This window comes from Pseudopipra pipra, chromosome 7 (assembly GCF_036250125.1).
Source record: "Pseudopipra pipra isolate bDixPip1 chromosome 7, bDixPip1.hap1, whole genome shotgun sequence".
Taxonomy (NCBI): domain Eukaryota; kingdom Metazoa; phylum Chordata; class Aves; order Passeriformes; family Pipridae; genus Pseudopipra; species Pseudopipra pipra.
In genome coordinates this window covers 32,878,543-32,898,904 of record NC_087555.1, presented here as the reverse complement: position 1 = coordinate 32,898,904, position 20,362 = coordinate 32,878,543, and the positions used below count along the sequence as shown (strand labels likewise).

At 38.6% G+C, this 20,362-nt stretch overlaps 1 protein-coding gene across 3 annotated transcripts in view; it reads left to right on the top strand.

Moving 5' to 3' along the window:
- Positions 1-3,362: 3,362 nt before the first annotated feature.
- NCKAP5 (NCK associated protein 5) overlaps positions 3,363-20,362 on the top strand; it is a 395,107-nt gene continuing 378,107 nt past the window's right edge. Inside the window, exon 1 of one of the 3 annotated variants that reach the window (XM_064661544.1) lies at positions 3,363-3,489. The gene's annotated coding sequence lies outside the window, so the exon portion shown is untranslated. Of the gene's footprint in view, positions 3,490-8,663; positions 8,825-20,362 lie in introns of those variants that run through there. The other 2 variants (XM_064661543.1, XM_064661545.1) reach the window with 2 other exon arrangements.

The following is a 20,362-nucleotide window of genomic DNA, read 5'->3' as shown; positions in this document are numbered from 1 at the left end:
TCTTCAGAAACATCATTCTTCTTGTAATTTCTCATATGTTTCACTAGAACTCGGCTGGGCTGCTGTTTAATAAATCCTACACGCTTGCATTCTCATCCTCCTCACCTCCTTCATTTTTAACCAGGTATCAGTCACACTAATAGCATTATATATCTCCTGAAGATAGTTCTGTTAGACTGGAAACTGGTTCATTGATGCATAGCATTTGCATAAGAGCACACCAGCTTTTCATTCACTGTGGGGTTTCTCCTTTGCCACAGTTTATTTTTACTTGTGTGTACTACTGTAATGTGGCTTTTTTTCCTCTCGTCCAGCTGAATGCCAAGAGCAGTTAGGGAAGGAAGGCAGCAAAGAATTGCCATTAGGCATGGTGGAAGTATTCTTTAATGCTTGATGTTTCTGCTTTTGAAGGATTGATTATCTTTCCTTTGATAGCGCCCGTATTTCTCTCTCTACCTTCTATTTTTAATAGTTCCTGATATTTCAAAGTAATGCCTTTCCTTTTCAGTGTGCTTAGGGCTATTAACTGTCTTAATAGTAAATGCTTCTTATGCTTAAGTTTTGTCAATGCAAGAATTTTCTTGCAGAGCTGCTACCAGAAAATCAGTTCAGTGTACAACTTTTCTGAGGCTTATTGTTGCTGTGACTCGAATATCAGATAAAGCTTGAAAATAAATCAGTCTCCCTCTTTAGAAAACCACACTGGTACTGTTTCTTTGGAAACATTCACCAGTGGCTCACATTTAAATAATGGTGGAAATAGATATTGAAGCTAAATAATGGCCAATTGTCTCTGGTGTCCTATAACAGTCAGTGACACATCAAGGCTTCATGGCTGTCATCACGCAGTCCATGACAACGCCGGGGACTCCCAGAGTGACAGCATGAATGGTGTGCTGACCTTTCCCTTTCTCAAGTTTTCTGCTTGCCACTTGACAGAGGCAGGAGGACAGGAGCAGGCTGTTATGCCTGTTGCCGTTTACCTTCCTGTCTAGAATTCTACATCCACCTACCATTCTTGTTGATAATTCCCCAGATATTTACACTGTAGCACTTCTATCAGGAACATTTTGTATTTTTTAAAACAAACATATACAATCACATATGAAAAATTGTGAAGCTTTCAATGATGCATGAGTAAGTATTCAAATATGGTGTATTTTGTTTGCTTGTAATGATATAGGATTTTATTTTCAATTATAGCTGAGGTCACAAATAGTTCTGCAACTCTTGATCACCTTTTGAACTCGGTTGCAGTTTTGTCATCTGTTTTGGTAGGCTACAGATGAGACAAAGGTATGCGGCTCTCTAATCTGCTGTTTCTGCTTGGATGAGGGTAAAAGAAGTCTGGATTTAAGCCCCCTCTTCTGTTTCCCTTGGCTTTCAAAGATCTAAGATGCTTCCTTGTGCTTCTCAGCTGCTAACCTGAGTCAGCTCTGATCTGGGTTGTAGCCGCAAGTGTCTCTACGTGGGACAATTATAAATGCATGACCTAATGGAGGGAGGAAAGCATTGAGGAGCTGGGGTCATGTCCCAGCTTGGTCATAGGCAATGTGCCTTCAAAAGGAGGAAGGCAAGGATATTTCTGTATGTCATGAATATATTTGAGGATGAAATACATTAAGTGAGTGAGGTACATTGGGTTACCATAACAATACAAACAGAGTCTGGACAGCTGCTTGGCCCTCTCTCAGTGAAATATCATAAGCTAGTTGAAAGATAACAAATAGTTTGGCTTCTCATGTTTTATCATCTGCTTTGGCCATTTCTGCATTTTTTTTTTTTTTAAGTATTTTGTCAAGTGAGTTCCCTTAAGACCTCAGTACACTGAGGGTTTCCACTTCTTAGGAGTATAAGCCAGTTAACCATGGAAATTTCCAGAGTTGTATGGAGTCAAATTATTAAAATATGCACCTCTTCTATGGTATAATGGTCTCTCTCTGTGGCATTAATCCTTCTCCTTTTCATACAATGCACTTGAGATGCTGCTTTTCTCTGTAGGCGGCAAGTATTGTCATAACTTTTCAAGAGCTATTCACCTTTTAAATGTAGAAAACAGTTCTCATTGTACTTCAGATAGAGAATAATCCCTTTTCTTTTGCTCCTTCGTCCTCCATGGTATGCTGATGATAAGTGAACTCTCAAGCAGTTACAATTTCACAGGAGCTTTCATGGATTGCAGAGCTCTGGGTTTTTCAGATACCACGCATTCAATCAGCATCACTTGGAATGTCTCTCTGTTTTTAAATCTGACCTGTTAATGTCGCTACATTAATCCTAAATACTGCATTTTACAGTGGGAATTCTTGTGGTTCTCTCCTTAATGTCTTCTCATTCTTTTTTTCTGAGCAGCTGTTGGTAGCTCTCCCTACTGCTGTCAACTCTTAAACCTCTGCATTACAAACTGCAGGCTAGAGTGAACTTACTGCATTAAATTAAGGCTCTGCAAAGTTGGCTTACAATACACATCAGGAGCCCAAAAATAAAGAGAAGTGGAAAACTGAGCCATTCCTAATGTAATGTGCTAAACTTAGTTTATACTTTGATCCATGAATAACTAGCACATTAGAAGCCTTTAAAATAATATTTTATACAAAAATCCAGCTGGTGACATTCTTTCTGTGCTGCAAGTATAGAAACAATAATACCAGTGTTAGGGCCCACAGCACTGCTAGAGAAAAAGCACAAGAAAGGCCTCTCTGGAAACACAGTGAAGTTTGAAAACTAATGCTGAGTGCTGTAAAACTGAGACTGCTCTCTAAATGCATCAGTTGACAATACATTCTGCTCCCAGTATAAGCAAAAATGTAGCAGAGAGTTATTAATTACATCACTACACCTATATAATAGAGTTCACTGTAGTTATGTAGGAGTTGACGGTATTCAAGCAGTTTCTTTTGATGAAGTAATCGGGCTGCTTCTGGGGTCTGTTTCAGCTGCTAGGGGCGTGCTTCAAATGTAAATGACTGCCAAATGGATTCCTTCTAAATTCCAGCCAATTAAAATACATTTAAAGTGCAGCTGGTGGAGACCAAAAGGCTTATAATTGCGTAAGAAATGTTTGAGCATGAAACAAATCCCTGAAGTTTAGCGAATGGCAATTATTAAATTCTGCATTTCTGGGGAAGTAGAGCAATTGAACAAAGAGCCTTCCAAAACTGCAGTCAGAAGCAAAGATGACACTTTTACCACCACCTTAAAAGAGACAAAACGAGGAGTGTGTTTGTTAGGGTGTCAGTTTTCTACCCTTGGCTCTTTAAACCATGCAAGTTTGGCAGCTTGCCCTATGTGGTGCTGCATACAAATATTGACAGAACAGTGTGGTATTTGTTAAACCCCTTCTTGGGAAGTGAGTGATTGAAACTCTGAAGGAAGATCTGAGAACCTCAGACATTATATTTTTTCTCAGTAGCACTATAATATTTACAGAATGAAACAGAAAATAGTGAATGGGGTGTAATGAATGACCTTCCTTTTCTGCTTTGCCTTGTAAGTAAGGACAGATTTTTTGTTTAATGCTTTAAATGTTATTATAAAAGAGGTTTACAGCTAGTAGCTCTGAAAGATGCCATTAACACTTTTGATTTAACCTCATGTTTTGGGAAAAAGCTTGGCTGATAGAACAGACCTTGTAAATAGGTGAAAGACTTTACCCAGGAAGTAGCTGTGTGCAGATACTGCAGATAATGTGTTCTATAGATGCACAAACCTTTACAGAGTTTTTAGTACACATCTATATTTGAATGTTGGTACTTTCCAGGCATTTTATGGTCATGCTTGCATCTGCCTAGAAGTGAGATTTCTAATTTTTCTGCCGTTACTATTCCTTTGTAAAATTAAATCTTAATTTGATAAGTAGATCATTGTGCTGATTTTAGAAACAAGAAACAAAAATTTTTATAGACAGCTTAGAGTGTTTTTTCTATGTAATATTTTATCTGAGGATACTGACTTTAATATTTTGGTATAAAACAAACCTTTGAAATTAGGTGAATTAGAAGGATTCCCTATGTTGTCTCAGGTTTTTCTTAACTGTATCAGGAAGTAACAAATGAAACTGAAAAAAAAATGTTTTCCAGAACTAGCAAGTATTGTTTTCTGCCTGTGTTGTATCTTATTACATGAAATTCATATGAAATAATTTGAAATTCCTGATTGCTTCCTCTTCTAGCATATCCTAGTCAGTCAGTCCATTTTGACTTCACTTTTGACTTCACTGTGAGTAAAGGCTCCTGCAAAGTTCCTAGTGACAGATCATATGGCAGCAGTAGGAGTTCGGTTAAATGTGCCTTGTTAATTGTTAATGTGTAAGTAGCATAGAGCACATGCCAAAGGCAGGCTCATGAGAATTAACCTTAATGCCAAAATAAGTGTCAATTCAATTATAAAATCAAGTTTTAAAGACATTTGTCAAGAAACATAAACACGAGTACAGAAATACTATGAAAATAACTGTAATGCAGCTAATCCTCCCAAATTTAAGAGAATCAACATTAAAAATTTCTAAATTGAGGGGTTGGTTTTCTTTTTCAAATACCATTATTGACTGAAAATTATTACAGAGGGCAATCTATTGAATAGATTGAAGCCGCTTTATTTGGGTAAGTCCAACTCATCACCAGCCACTGTTACAAAATTAAGATCAATGATAAAAGCAATAAGTATTATGGAAATAGACATTTCTGTATGTTTATGAAATTCATGGTATACAAAAAATAATAAAAATAATGTACAAAAGTTTTAGCAGCACCTGGTCTATAACAACATTAAATGTTTGATACAAGCCCCAAGTAGGAGAATAGGAGAGTGTAAAAAGTAGTTGTAATCTGATTGTAAGGCAGATTTTTTTAATGTTTGAGATCTACAAGCAGTGCAATATAAGTAATTTTTTATTAGAAAACACCAAATAACCCCTTTTTAAAGTTGGCAAATGATGAAGCTGAAACTGCATCTAGAGTCACTGAAAAGCAGGCTGCTAGTTGTCTTTTTTTGATGGAATCTCAGGGCTAATAATGATAAAACTTGTTTCATACTAAGCCTCTGTCTTAAACAGGCTTGACTCACTCAGTATAAATCAAGGAATGAATCTAAGTCTTCCTGCATAATAACATTTTTCATGTCATTTACTTTTCCTTTTTGCATATGTGCAATGATGGATGTATCTCCTAGGTCCAGTGGTTCATCTAATACACCAGTTACCTTAAGGAAAGCAAGAGAGGTGCTTAGAAAGTGTACAAACAGGTGCAGAGGATGTAGTAGCCCTCTGTATTTCCCTCTTGATCTCATTGTACCAGTTCTGGGCTGGAGTTTAGCTGTTTCCAAATTAGAGCCTCCTTTGCCGCACAATTAACTAGAGAGTGAGTGTGTCTTCAGGGGACACACTGGCCTGTAGGCACTGCTGACAGGACTCTGGAGCTTGGTGCAGCTTAGGCTGAGCTACATATGAAACTTTCCCAACTGTGGAGCACTTCTGCACAGGTGTTGAGGAAACAGTTTGGGAACACTTAAAAATTTTTTAGATGTCCCCAGGGTTAAATATCCTTTGGAAAGCTGGCTTTCTCTATTGTTTCCTTGGATATTAGCCCTTAAATTCTGCCAAAATGTGGGCAGGTTTCTACTGAGCCTTTCCCCAGAATGACTTGCTGAAAAGTTGTACAACTTCAGTGTGTCTCCACAGGGAAAATTGCATAAGTCCAACTGAAGGGTCGGCATAATTTATAATGGCAAGTAGATGAGAACTTGCCTGGAGTTTTCCCCGGGGTAGTATTACTCAGTGATTCTGCTACAGTAAAAGCCACTACTACTTCATGTCTTTGGCAGGTCAAACTCTGAAATTTTGGGGTATTTGAACATATACTCTTCTTTATTAAAAGCCTTTCATGGAGTCTGCAATGGTTATACTGCCCACAGGACTGGAGAATGGCTGTTCTGCTGGTTTCCTGAACAGGAAAGTGCTCTTTGGTTTCTACATTAAAACATCTATTAATTTTAGGTAGGATTTACTATTCCTCTTCTTATGATTTTGCTGGTGCTCTAAAGAACTCTGGAAGACAGAACCTGGCCCCATGTTTAAGGGAAGTGGCACAGCAGTGGGAGGATATCAAGTTAATTACTGGATAAAGATCAAAGTTTGACCCAACCTGAAGCCTAGTTAACAGCAAAACTCCCTCTACCTTTGCAGAAGGTGGATTTTTCCTAAGTGTGTGGTATTCTCCAATAGCTGTGAGGATGGAAGCCTCTGCTTTTTATGTTGTGCTGCATCCAACCCCTTGATAATGCCTCATGTATGATGTTCAGGTACAATGTAGGTATTGGCCTAAAGGAGCTGCCGCCCTGTGTCAAACTTTGAGGTTTGGCACAGGTTTCTGTGACAGGAGCTGCCTGACCCATGTTTCCCTACCACTGCTCTATCTTTCACCGTGGTCACTGCAGCTGGTCCTGAGATCCACAGTCCTCCTGGCACAAGGACAGAAAGAAGCTGTATGCAGTGGGAGACTATGGGAGGAGTGTGTTAGCTTGGAATACTTTAAGTGCATCTTCCACGGTTCTTTCCTAAATTCATTATCACTCCAGAACACTTGGTCTGTCCTCACACGTGAGGCAATGTGTACTGGGATTTGACTGTTAGCATTTTGCCTCTCAGTGGGCAATGGTCTAATGGCCTTTATAGGGATTTGCCAAATACTGAAACCACTTGAATCAAAATATCTTTAAAAAAGCCAGAAGGCTAGTGGTTGTTTTCAAGATTAAAAGTGAAAATTGCTGATGTTGATTGCAAACTGAATTTATCATTCCCCGCAAGTTGTGTCTGATAGGTTGCTCATAATATTGGGACCTGTGAACTAAAAGCAAGTGCAACTACTGCACAGTGTCTTTACAGAGGAATCGCTGAGATCAACTAGAATAGCACTCAGGTTTCTTCACCTTCCTGAAACAGTAAACTTTGATCCTCAGAGAGGTAGACAATTCTTGCTTCATTCTTGTCTTACTAGTAATTTGCTTGAAAAACACAGCAGAAGAACATTTTATGTCCATTGCTGGTGGTATCCTAAAGCCACATCATGGATTGCTCTTGCCCTTTGGGCATGTTTGCTATTACAAAATAAAACCTGCTGGGGAAGCAGTTCTGGGATTTTTCAGTTTGTGGGATTTTTAAAAAATAATTTTTTCCTGTTTTCTTTGGTTAGTCATTGTTTTGGTTAGTGTTTTCTAGGGATCACATGTAGGAAAGTTGGGGGACAAGTTGTTGTGAGGACAGACAATTATTACCAAACATAGAAGTAGTGTAATAAATGGTGGAGAATAATGTATACCAGATGTGTATATCATGCTGAATATAATTTTGGTAGGAATGATTTACAGTAGGAATTAGTAGAAGGTAAGCAGGGCCAATCTCAACATATTGTGGGAGATCTCTTTTTGTCAGGGCTCTGTGAACACTTGTTAGTGTTTGTGGAGCTAGTTCTTCGGTAAACTTTATTCCCTTTGCTACAGTTTTATGTCATAAGGATAAGTGGAGCAATCAATAGTCATTGACTAGTCAAAGACACATGATCAATAGTCAATGACAAAACATAAATTTAGAGCTATCCTTGAATTACCCAAATTATGGGACTAGCAATGCTCATACAGGTTGTCCTTCAAATCTGGGAGCTTGTAAGAGCTCTGGCAGTCCTGTCTGCAGAAATTCACCACAACAGTGAATTTATCTCTTAATCTATAGTCTTTAAGAGATCATTCCAAGTCTCACACTGTCTGAGAGCCTGTGGATAAACTGAGAAGATTAACCTCTGCAAAATTGCTGATGCACTTTGCTGGTGGCACAACAGGCAGCTCCCCAGCCTCTCACCTAAACAACAAAATTATCATGCACACAGTGAAGCTGTAGACAATCCTTTCCTTCCTAGAAAGCAAGTCTAATGAAACCAGTATTTTAGTTATCCAGAGTTGGACAGTTCAGGGCAGTAGTCCAGAATCTTAAAGTTGTTGCGGTAACTAGAGTAGATAAATGAGAACATCGCACTTAAATGAGATTCTAAGGCCTTGGTGATCAGTTTGAGTAGCTGTGGTTCACAAAATTGATCCTGGGCCTTTTCGAAATTATTGTTTCAGGCAGACACCCTGCCTGCAGGACCAAGGTTATTTTCCTGTCCAAAGTCAAGGAGTTATCCCCCTCCTGTCTTCTATGGTAAGAGCGACTAAGCAGGAATTCAGCATCATTTTTATATGACTTCTTCTATGGTAGCCCACATGAATGTTGTCTTTGTCACATCAACACAGGAGAACTTCACCTAGATAGGCAGCCTGACTCATTACTGTGAGCTCTGTTTCTGTAGGGTTAGACTGTGTCTCTAGACACCAATTTTTATGACTGTGATTGCTCCAAGGAAGGAATTGCCTTTATTTCTTTTATTTGTTGGAAGAAAAGTAATTTACTTCTATTTTCCAGCCTTTCACCCACACTGGCTTTGTGACTGGTCCTAAAGGAAAAGCCAATTCTTTATTCCTTCCAAATCACCTTTCCAGAGAAAATAATGATAGCTGTGTAGTTCCTGCTCTTTCAACTCCATTCCCTCTAAGCCCATAGGGGATGTATGCAGAGACAGTACAAAATAATACCTATACTTGTAGTATTCCTCTTTTTTTTTCAGTTTAGAAAGGCTGTGTACAGCTCAAAAAGAAACTGACACACTGCAAAAGATTGTATGGAGGACAAAATGCATTCCTGGAAGCATGTTCACATTCAAAGCAACAGTTTTACCTTTGGCAACACTCTGACATTGCAAGGTAGAAGGAACAACTACTGCTATCCTTGTTAATGCAGGTGAATTTTTAAACAATGTTTATGCCTTCTTAATTCCCCTGTGGAGAAACACAGGACTGATTTTTTTTTCTTGCCATTTTTATTGCTAACACCTTACTTTTAATATTGCAACATATATTTAGCATGAATTATTTAACATAAATACACAAATTGTTATACACTCTTTTAACGTAGGAATACATGCTACAGGGAATTTTTAAGTATAAAACCTTGATTTACAAAATCCCACAGAGAATAATGTAATCTTGCTTTCTTTTGCAATCTAAATCCAATTGGGCTGGATAAGTGCTCACCTGAGAGGTTTGGAGGATTACCTGAGCTGTGCAGGTAACAGACACAGTGAGCAGACAGTGCACATCCCACTCAGTGCTGTGGGGATATCTGTGTGTGGATGGGACATGCATTTGCAGCTGTTTTGTGAAATGAGGTCTTGTAAAGTGCTTTGTGATTGCCTGGCCTGACGTGCATGATACAAACGTGATGTATCACTATTGACAGTAAAAACTGAAACAATATTTTATTGACTGCCTCTCAACAACAGAGCTTTATGAGAACAGAAGGCAAGTCTCCTGTACTGCTGTTGGTCCCCTCAGGAGGATGGAGTGCTGTGATGTAGTGCCAAAACTGAGTAATTTTGGAACTAAATATCTGTAAATGGATTCTTTGTTCATTTAAAGGAGATAGAGTGAAGAGTACCAGGCTTCTCTGGGGAATGTCACGGCTTTCTTGTGCAACACAAAGACTGTGTTTGAATCAAGATGTGGGTACTTCTAACAAGATCTTTTCTGGCAACATAAGCCATGCACTACCATTTCTTCAGAACCCAATTTCTAACCCTGAAGTTTTTATCAGCTCTTTGAGATTGCCTTCCATCTCATCCTCTGAACTAACCTTTCCTTCATGATGGAGGATCTGTAATGAGGTGTTTCTTTTAATGATCACTAAGACTTCCACACAAGTTGTACTGTGAGCAGAGGCATTTTTTCTAATGGGAAAGCTCTTGATTTTTCCAAGGCAGCAGACTATCTCTGCACTAGGATATTTAATTGGAGGGATTTTTTTTACCCTATAAAGATATTTCCTTTGTACTCAAGAAAAAAACCCAAGAACAACTGGGGAGAAGAGAGTAAAGCAAACATGAGTAAATAGTTTTTATCATTTGAATGGATCCTGAGATTAGATTTATTGCCACTGGTATATTGAAGTTACTTGCTGAGCCTCAGTGCAGCTGTGACAATTAGTGTGATCCAAGAATATGCTTTATTGACATATTGAGTTGGCTTTAGAGAGTAACTTATTCTTCAGTGTGCTTTAAGACCTCAGAATCTACGTGCAGATTCATTTGGGCTTTGTTAATACCAAGAGGATGCAGCTTCATGCAGCAGGTGCTGGACAGGCCAAGAACTCCTGTGGTGGTACTCCAGGTGCTTGGTTGATGTTTACTCCCCAGGGCTTTTCATTCATCCCAGCCTCGCTGCTGCTCCTGCTGCTTCCACCACCAATATTTTGACAGTCGGAATCAAAAAAGTTGGAAAGAAGTTCAAGTTTATTTCAGAGCAAAGATTTGTTTGATGGATCAGAGAGCTTCAGTAGTGTGGTCCAAAACTTTGCGTGTTATAGAGTGATGAAGGGAAGAACAAGCAGAATTACCTAGAGATTTACCATAAAATCCTGCCACATTGGCTCTTTCTTTTTCCCCTCTACACTCTGTATTTTGCTTACCACCCTGGGGAAAATCTTGTAAGCTGTTTTCCTCTGCAGAACCCCTTTAATTACTGCTTAGTTTTTTATGCAACATTTTTGATCATAGAAGAGGATTGCTTGAACCATCATGATCCAGGGATAACTATCCTGAGAACAGTCTGCTGAGACCTCAGAGTTTTATTTTATGCACTGGGGGTGAAGGCTTCAAGCCCATAGCAAATGCTGTTGCAGATCTCAGTAAGGTCATTTTACCGCTTTGTTCAAGAGAAAACGATAAAATAATTATTCAGGAGAAATATTTGACAGCTCAAAGCACTTTTTCTTTACACCAGAGCCACAACCTGGCAAACAATAAACAATGGGAAAGTTTGTCTCAGTACACAATTTAGCAGAGTAAAAAAACTGGAATTCTTTTAACAAAGTGTATTCTCTTCTCAGATATTTTGAAAGCTGATGTCACTTGTAATTCTTCAGGAAAGAAGAAAAATCCCCACAGTTTGCAGTACATCAATGCAGGCATTTTTTCCCCTGACTAATCTATAAAAAGACATTGTATACAAATGTTGTTTTCTCTGCCAGAAATGCATTCCTGGAACATAATAAAGGCTTTTCTGTTGTCGTTCAGTAATTTGGATAATAGTTTCTCCATGAAGTTTCATAACATTTATTTACCTCCATAAATGATTAGACCAAGTGGTTTCAGCATTCAAATCTGTTATTCTTCTACAATAAGCCTTCTTACTAAAATAATTTTGTAAATTTTATGCCTAAAATAATTTCAGATGACAAATTTATAAGAATAACATAATATGGATGTGAAATAAATCTGTAGCGCTCTGTGTATAAAGGACAGAAAATTTTAATGGAAGAGGCATCAGCTGTATAGATTAAACTAAGCATAACTTTTTCTAGAATTGACAGCCTGGAAATATTACAAATATACAGTTGCAATATCTCTTATTTGGAACAATTAGATTGCAGTAGTTGTAGCCAACAGCACTTTTTTGCTTTATATTTGTAGTGCCTGAAGAGTTGTCTTCCCACAGAACGAGGATTCAGATTTCTGGAAGCCTTCCTAGACTTCTGCGAGGCAAAGCCCACACCTTGGTTTTACTGGCCAAGAAGCAGCAGCAGGGCACAGTGCCTTACCCTTTCCTAGGGAGATCATAAGAACAGCAGCTGTGTGAAGTCTTCCTCTTTGTGCATGGACTTGCACATCATTTGTTGTTGTAACTTGTGGTTATTCCCAAGCTTGGCTCCTGTGGCCATGCCTCAGCTGCATACCAGGCATAGCTGGTGGGCAGTGCTGGCTGTAAGAGCTCCCAGAGCCGGAGGGAAATGGCATTTTCCTGCAGCCCTGCAGTCAGCCCTATTAGTCAAGATGTAATGTAAGTGAATTTGAGGGGACTGTTCATCCCATATGGCTTGAGAAGTGCGTGAAGGAGAAGGAGAGGGAGAGGTGCAACTCAGCTTAATGCATAGAATATATTGTGCTGTGTTATGTAAAGCTGAAGGGTCTGACGGTAGCAAGGCTGACACCTTTTGAGCTGCAATCACTCAGCCAAACTTTGGGTGAAGTACTCGTGACCCAGATCTGGAACTGAGGTAACAGAGACAGATTTAGCCTGACTCTGGTTTTTCCAAATATCTAATGTAACCTATACCTAGAAATATTGTGAGTGTCATCACGTATCTCTCACAATGACACTTTTTTAGCTGGAAGCATAAGTGATTTCAAATATATTGGAGAATGGATGTGTTTTTTCAAATTTGTTTGTTGTGGTTTTTTTTTTTTTTAATACGAGTTTTGCTTTTTCTCCTCTGTAGGCATATTTGTCATAGTTTTTGGTTTTGTGTTAGTTCAATAATATTGTCCCCCAAAGAATTTGCTTTTTTCCTGGAATCAAATCTCAATTTTAAATAACTTCATGGGGATGTTTCATTTTTCTGAGTGGCTTTTAGGCCTCACCAAGCCCTACAGGGCCGAGGTGCCTTTGCACTCCCTTGCATCTCTCCATCCATATCAGTGGCCGCTGGCACTTGAAACAGAATTACTCCACGGAATCCTGAAAGTAGGTTAGACTGATAGTTTTCACCAGCTTCCCTGGAGGGAGTTTTAGATGTGCAAATCCCAGTGAACTATCATCTCAGTGAAATGTCACTGAGACATCAGATAGACAGAGATGACTCCCTTTGCTTCCTCTTGGAAACTTTTAGAAATTGGAAAAGGATCTGTGGTGTCAAGAGAGGTCAGAGTGGATGTGCAAAGTGTTACTGAGTGCTTGTCTTGCCCAGTGCTATTCCTAAAATTTCCGCTGAGAAAACATGTTCTTTTTACCGAGGCAATTAGAATATGAAATAAAAAAGGAGGTCATCTAAATAGGGCCCCTTTGTAATTTCTTACATAATACTGTTCATGGAAAGAATGACTTAGGGCACAGAGGGGTGACAGGCAGTTTATAATCCTTCCCAGGAAGCTGGACTGCTTTCAGCTTTGTGTTGCTGTGTTTACTGAAAAAAATGCTCTTTATATATATTTAGTATGAAGAAAGTAAAAGTTTTAAGAAAAGACACACGTTAACTGAGAAGATTGTTTTCACTTTTCACAAGATTTCTGTCAAATCAGTCTAATAGTAATGTAAATTATGGGAAAATTTTACAGGTTTTAAAATGGTCTTTGGGTCTTGTCCTTGATATTCAATAAAGCCCAAGTCACTTAGGCCTATAGCCTTGGAAAGACTAAGGTATCCTAATTCCCACTTTACCTTCTGGATGCTAACTGCTCTGAATTGCATGAATATATTTCAGCTTTTCTTCACAATGGTGAAGAATTAAACCTTTTTTTTTCACTTGCAGGTTTCATTTAAAGTTACTTCTAAATTACAAAATTGCAAAATTCTCAGGTTTGGGCTTGCTTAGCACACCTGAGGACAAACAACTGAAGAAAAGCCATCAATTGATACATTTCCACAGCTAATTAAAAAATATATCTCTTTTTTTCACTGAAGAAAATATTTTATTAGATAGAGTAGTGAAAACTTTTGATCACTGGAAGTTTTTAGACCTTTTGGCTCATGTCATGTTGGGATATTCCTCCAACCAACCACACAAGGATTCAGTTGTCGTAAATGTGTAGTGTGGTGTTGATACCCTTTTATCTATACTTATTCTTTCAACCCTACCTATAGTGTGTATGCGTACGTACATGCAGATGTGTTCCTGTGGCTATGCAGAATCTGGAGAAATACTGAGGAAATACACTTTTTTATATGAATTGTGTAGATCTTCATTCTGCACAGACAAAATGATGTAATATCTCTTTTGTCAGTCGTACATAGCTACAGCTTTTTAATTCCCAGAATTATTAATCACCTGGGCTTGCAAAAACACCCTCTGGATATGCAAACCTGCTGGTCCAAATACCCTCACTGTGATGTCCCCCCATTTTCCCTCAGCTTCAAAAGAATATTGTCCTCTTGGTGCTCACTTTATGATTTCCTATCTAAGTAGTAAATGTCAGGGCCAGTGGGAGCTACAGATCTGAAAAGTAACGTTCAAAAGGACACCCCGTGATGTTGCAGTGTCTAGGGCTTCCTTTTAGCAGTTACAAAAGGCACATTAACACCTGCTAATAGAAAATCATTCTGTTTCACAGTTCTGTGTGTAATTGGAGTGAGGATTCAGTCTATTTTTATTTATTGTTTTTTGAAATAAGGCATGGGTGTGGCCAGTGAAACAGCATCCTCTCCCAACCCTCCTGCAACACAAAACCCAGAAAAACATTAAAATAATTGTTTGTAATTCAATCCCACCAGCTTTGATGCATTTTCCACCTACCTGTAAAAACAGAGCTCAGAAACTTAATTAATAGACTAAATGCTGACTGAATGTACTAAGCTAAGTAGCAGTCAGCTGCAGGTTAGTCTGGCTGTTCTCTCTGGGGGCTTTGGAGTATTGAGACCTTTGGAAAAGGACCTGATCTTTCCCTGCAAGTTGCCTGAACCAAACACTGAGGTGTTTTGGTAACTGGTCCATCGTTGTCTTCTGTGCAATATTAGGTCTATGTAACAAACAACATATTTTTACCTCTAGTTCCCATAAAAATAGATTTTGCTGCAGTTGGAAAAGTTGTTTTGCAGTTTAATTTCCATAGGCAGAGGCTTTTCACTAGTGCAGCTTCCTATGACATTAGTTTATTCTTGGTGTAGTTCAGTTACATAATGGAACATCACTGAAGCAAATATCTACTAGGTATACAGATTTTTATAATCAGTCCCTGACAACATCTGTCAAAACAGTATGGTAAAATCCTGGCTTATGTTGTCATTGCAGAATGGGATTGTTTGTTTATTCAATAGAAGAAATAAAGCATATTGAGAGGAGGCCAAAAGAGTCACTCTGACTCAGTTACTGAGACTTCCAGCTTCCAGCTACAGGATATTTTGGTTCCAGCATTTCACATCAATAATAAACAATCTTTATGGGAACTATCGAATGATAAAAATGAGATTGCAATTTAAGAGCCAGACTATATATTTTTTGATCTCTTGTATGCTGTAGTTTACATTAGGGTCGATCTCAAGACTGGAAAGAGGCAGGTTCTGTATCACAGCATTTCAAATAAATGTTTTCCAGCTATGTGAGATACTGTCAATAATTCATCACTGTAATTCTTCCAAGATGGTCTGTTGATGCAAACTGTCAGAGCAAATGGTAATAATATGAGCATTTATGTGATTTACAGATCTACAAAATGGCAAATAACTAGAAATTTCTTCCACTGTAAGCATGCATAGGCTCTTGAATGTCAGAAATAGTGTGTGTGACAGCTGCAGCATGTATAAATCGTGGTCAACTGTTTAAAGTGTTCTCTGGATATAAGTACATGCACTTATACTGGCATCTTCATAGTCTATTTCCAACATCTGAGTGACAGATTATACTTTATGTAATTGTGCAGTTTCATGTGTTTTTATTAACTCTTTAATCTCCTGAGGTGCTCAGTGGTTACAGTGTATCTTGATGAGTAGAATTGGTAGAGCTCAAAACACAAACATTTCCCTGCCATGCAGCATCACCTGGGCCTGTGGGTTTTTTAATAATTTAGGTCTTTGGCAACATACTTGAAACTGTATTGCACAAAGTGGTTTGTAAAATTTTTGTGTGTGCTCTCGTTCAGTAAGAAAGCTAGAAATGGTGACTCATATGGTAATTTATTTTTGTGTCTTGACAAAATTCAGGTGAGAGGCATTCTTTGACAGCAGCTACGTGAGTAAGTGCTGGTAGCAAAGGGAAGAGCTTCCTCATGTTTAAGTTGAATTCCCATCTTTGTACCAGCCTTGGTTCCAGAGCTGTTCAGGTCTGTATATGCAACAAAGCACTGCCCTAACAACAAACTGAAGTTGTTCCCACTTGTCCAAACCTTCCATAGACTGATCTTTTAGCAGTGCATGTTAGTTTTGAACTGGCTCAGGATTTATTAGACCCTGCACACAACCAGCCCGTGAATGTGTGATTGGGAACACGAGATTAGAAAATGTATTTACACTGAAAGGAGTGAAGACCACTGGGTTGTTTTTTTTTTGCCTTTTTGTCTCTGGCATAGTATGTAGGTAGAGCTGAGCCTAATTCTTCCTTCTAGCACTAGTATGGGCACTGAGTGCTGTGGAGGCAGAGGGCTTACCTATCTCTTGAACTGGAAACCTGTGTGTTATAAGGATACTTAGCACCTTGAAGCATTTTACCAATGTAGCACTTCTATGGTGGAGGAAGTTCCATTCTTCCCAGGAGTATGTCTGCTGGATGTTATCATTCATGCATGAGCAGGAATGAGGAAAGAGAAGTGAGAGTAAGGGGCAATCTCTGGCATTCAGATAAGGGAGGAGAGGTGATGATACACTGGATTCCCACTTGTTTTCCTCTTTTTATTCATATAATCCCATGAAGGCACTTGTATAGTAATTAGATGAGTGATTGGAAGCTGTAAATATTGGACAGATTTGTGACAGTGTACAGTGTCCGAGACTTTAAAGGCCAATCTGTGCAAAAAGAGTTGCCTATGATAACCCTCTTCTGTGGGTATTGGTGGGGTTGCAATGTCAGTACACTTGGTTTAGTATAGATGATAAATTTGATTTTTGTATGAGGAAAGTTTAATAGCTTTATCTTGTTCATTACAGCAGAGTCTTGTGAGGCAAGAGCTGTACCCCTGTGGGGGCCTTGCCCAGCCCTGATGTCTTGCAGTATTTTCTGCAACTCTCAGTTGCAGCTTAAGTTTCTTTGGAAGGAACTTTTTTTTTGTCTAAGCAAATGTGTCAATACATGCCCTCTGAGAAGCTCTGCTAAATAAATCTATAATACTGTTGTTTAGTTCAATTTATTGTAGTCCATTAATATGTTGTTTTTGAATATGTTTTCAATAGCTGAAAATTATAGGTTTCCATTTTGGATTGTTGAGGGGAAAACCATAGGACTGAAGGAAAACATCTTTTAGGTTGCTTTGGGAAGGGTGGCAAAAAACCCCCAAGAACTGCACTTTAATATTCATTAAAAAGATTGTATTCTCAGTGAAGCTGCCTCTAGGAAATGCTGTTATTTCTTTTCAGTGTTGTGCTAAGAAGAAAAACAGAATTTCTGAGCTCTTGTCTCCGGCTTTATATAGGTTGAAGGTTTATGTTCTGCTTCTGTTTTGATAAATCTTCCTTGCAGGCATAAGGTGTAGAAACTTTTAATTAAAGCTTAAATTCTAGAGCAAGGAGTAAGTGTAGTGGTGAGGTGCAGACAGTTGGTTGTTGTGCAATTCCCAGCCAGAAAGGAAGGATTGCTGTCAGTATGCAGCTGGGATGGCGGGTTAGAGGGCTGGAGCACTCACACAAACTCAGATGGAAGATACTGCAGGTGAACATCTGTCTCTAAGAAGTGTCTCTGCTGCTGCCTTTCTTCCGGCACTTTTGTTGTTTCCCTCAAAAATACTTCCAGAATATGCCAACTTAAGGGCAACTGTTTTTATAGGTGCTCATAGCAAATGAATACTTCATAGTTAGAAGATGTGATATTGAGCATTTTGAAGTGGCTTCTTGGCATTTTCTGGAGAACCAAGTGCTACCTGCTACCCAGCTAGGCCAGGAGGGAGTCATCATGGGAGCTGAGCTTTTTTGCCTCTGCTTTGGCATTGTTTGGGACAACTGGTTTTCTAATTCATAGCACCAAATGCTGCTATTCCCTGTGGAAGCAGGGACACTCTTGTAAGTGTATAAGGCCTGATGATACCATTATTTTAGCTGAATTAAAATTGTGTTGGCTTGAGTGACTTGGTGTCAGACAGCCCCACTCCAGCACATATGAGGCAGCTGCTTGGATAATGAGCAACTGTGGTTTCAGCTCCTGACACCAAACATTTCTGAACTAAACCAGCTCTATGGAGATGATTTGGTGGAGCAGTGAGCTGAAGACATTTAATGTCCCCATATGGTTTAACTCTCTGATCAACTGAGGGAGAATGATGCCAGAGTCAGGGCTATAGGAATAGCTAAATTCAACATTCTTCCTTCTCTTTCTTGAAAAGTGATGGTAGGATTTTAATGACTATACAGAGTCTGAATATGTAGACTAATTTGCAAGATATATATAAAACGTATGTAACCTTCAAGGCACTTGATGGACACTGTCACTTGCTGAGTTTGTCATTCTAGACGGATAAAATCAAATGGCTGCGTATGTATTTAAAAATTGTTGTGGCTGCAGGGAAAATATTGGAGTAATGAGGACATTTTCACTAACTTGAAGATTAGAGAGGCCTTTTTGGCAGGAAGAAAATGTAGTTTGCTTATAGCACCTGCATATACTTGCATGTCTATGATCTTCTAGTTTTTACAGCCTGTGGTGTCTATTCTCTCCTTGATATATTTGCAAAATTCACATGATTCTTCTGGAAGTTCTGCTGGGTGGAGAGGAAATACGGTGCCTAGTACAAACAGTTCCTTGAGAATGCTGCATTCCTACATTTATCTGTCATGTAGAAAAAATGCAACTCAATAACCTATTTTTAGTACAGTTTCTGACAGTATTAATTAAATATATTTTTAAAATCATAACATGTAATATTAAACCAACTCCTGTCATTATATTTACGATTTCTGGTACATAGCCCCTATTAAGTTAGAGTGGCATTTACTGTTTGTCTTGCCAACTATCTGGCCATTGGATATTTCTGAGGAGAGGAGGGGATGAGAGGAAAGAAAATACCAAGCTCATTTACATTAATTTCCACTATATTTTAGTAACATTGGTTTGGTTTAGTCCTGGTTGTAAATTTCTCTTTTGTAATGCATCTGGGTGATCTAATTCAGTCTTAATCTGTCTCAAGTATGATGTCCAGGGTGCTGAGTTTGGTGGAAATGTTCAGATATGTTAGATAGCAGCTGGAAACTACAGTTAGTTAATAGTCCTATTGGCTTCAGCAAAGATGCTGAGATTTAATTCAGGGGGTTCCTAATGCTGCAGGTGGAGAAAAAAAAAAGATGAACTGTAAAGTGTCATCATTTACCCAGGATTGTTAAATATTCAGAGCAAACTTGTAATGACCAAGACAAAGTTCAAAAATTGCTGCAGGCATTTCATGCACTCATAAACTGACTTTTTCAGGGGTAGCGGTAACCCTGGAGGTCCTGCTAGATGAATAAGCTATAATTAGGTATTAATCTGTGAATATTTTATAAATACAGTTTTTCATTGGTATCATTTTATGTAAAAGGTTCCGAAGTGTATAAGCCCTAAAAACAGAAACCTGGTTTTAGGATTTTGTCTACATGGAAAAGTTACTGCAAAATTAGCAGCAAATTGCTAAAAAATAGCTATTCTACACCAGTTCTCTGTGCAGATATTTCTAATGCCCTCTGCGTGGTAAGGTTGCACAGAGTTACAACTATACTGTCCTGTCTTATTTTGCAGCAAAACTTTCATGGACACCAGTCCAAAGACTGTCTAGCTCAATAAAATTACTCTAATTTGTAACTACTCTAAGATGTAATGCTGACACTGCAATGGGAACAAAAAAGTCTTTTATAGTAGGTATTCTTTGAATACTGTGAAATACCCAAGTTTTCTATACAATAAGAATGACTATCATTAATTATGTTGATATTGGTTTAGATAATTACAGTTAGATTGTGTCATGAAAGCACACACCAGCATTACAGTTCTGGCTGAAATCCTGATATTCTGAAATCCTTTGAGTGGCAGAAAGTCCTAGATATTAATTGGGCCTCATTACAGAAACAAAAAGAGATCCTGCTATGTCCTAAGGCTGCATAACAATAATTTCCATCTGTTTAAAGACATCTGCCAAAGTTGAAGCACTGTAGAAATTATTCTTGTCCAAGCTTCTGGGATGTTTGGAAGAGCTCTGAAAGGAAATGGAGACAATGAGCACAGTGGACCTTATTTAAAATTCTTAGACTTTGTCCGTTTACCTGTGGCATCACATAAACAATGCTAACTGATAACACCCACTCATACAGAGCAAGATACATTTCTACATGCTGGGAACTGCTGTATCGGTAAAGTCGGAGCCATAAGGAAGCAGCAACAGGGCAAGGCAGACGTCAGGGAGGCTATTCCAGGTGTCTGCCACGACTGACCTCTAGGTCAACACAAAAAACTTGATCCAAGTTGTTCAGCAGAGCATAAAATAGAGTGAGCATATCTGTGTTAAAATTGCAAAGGCTTCATATTGTCAAGATTTTCCAAATATCCTAAGCAAATGGTTCTGGCTAGTGATAGCTAATCCTTTTCATTAACATATATATCCTTGAGTGTATGAAAGCTAAGTGTACA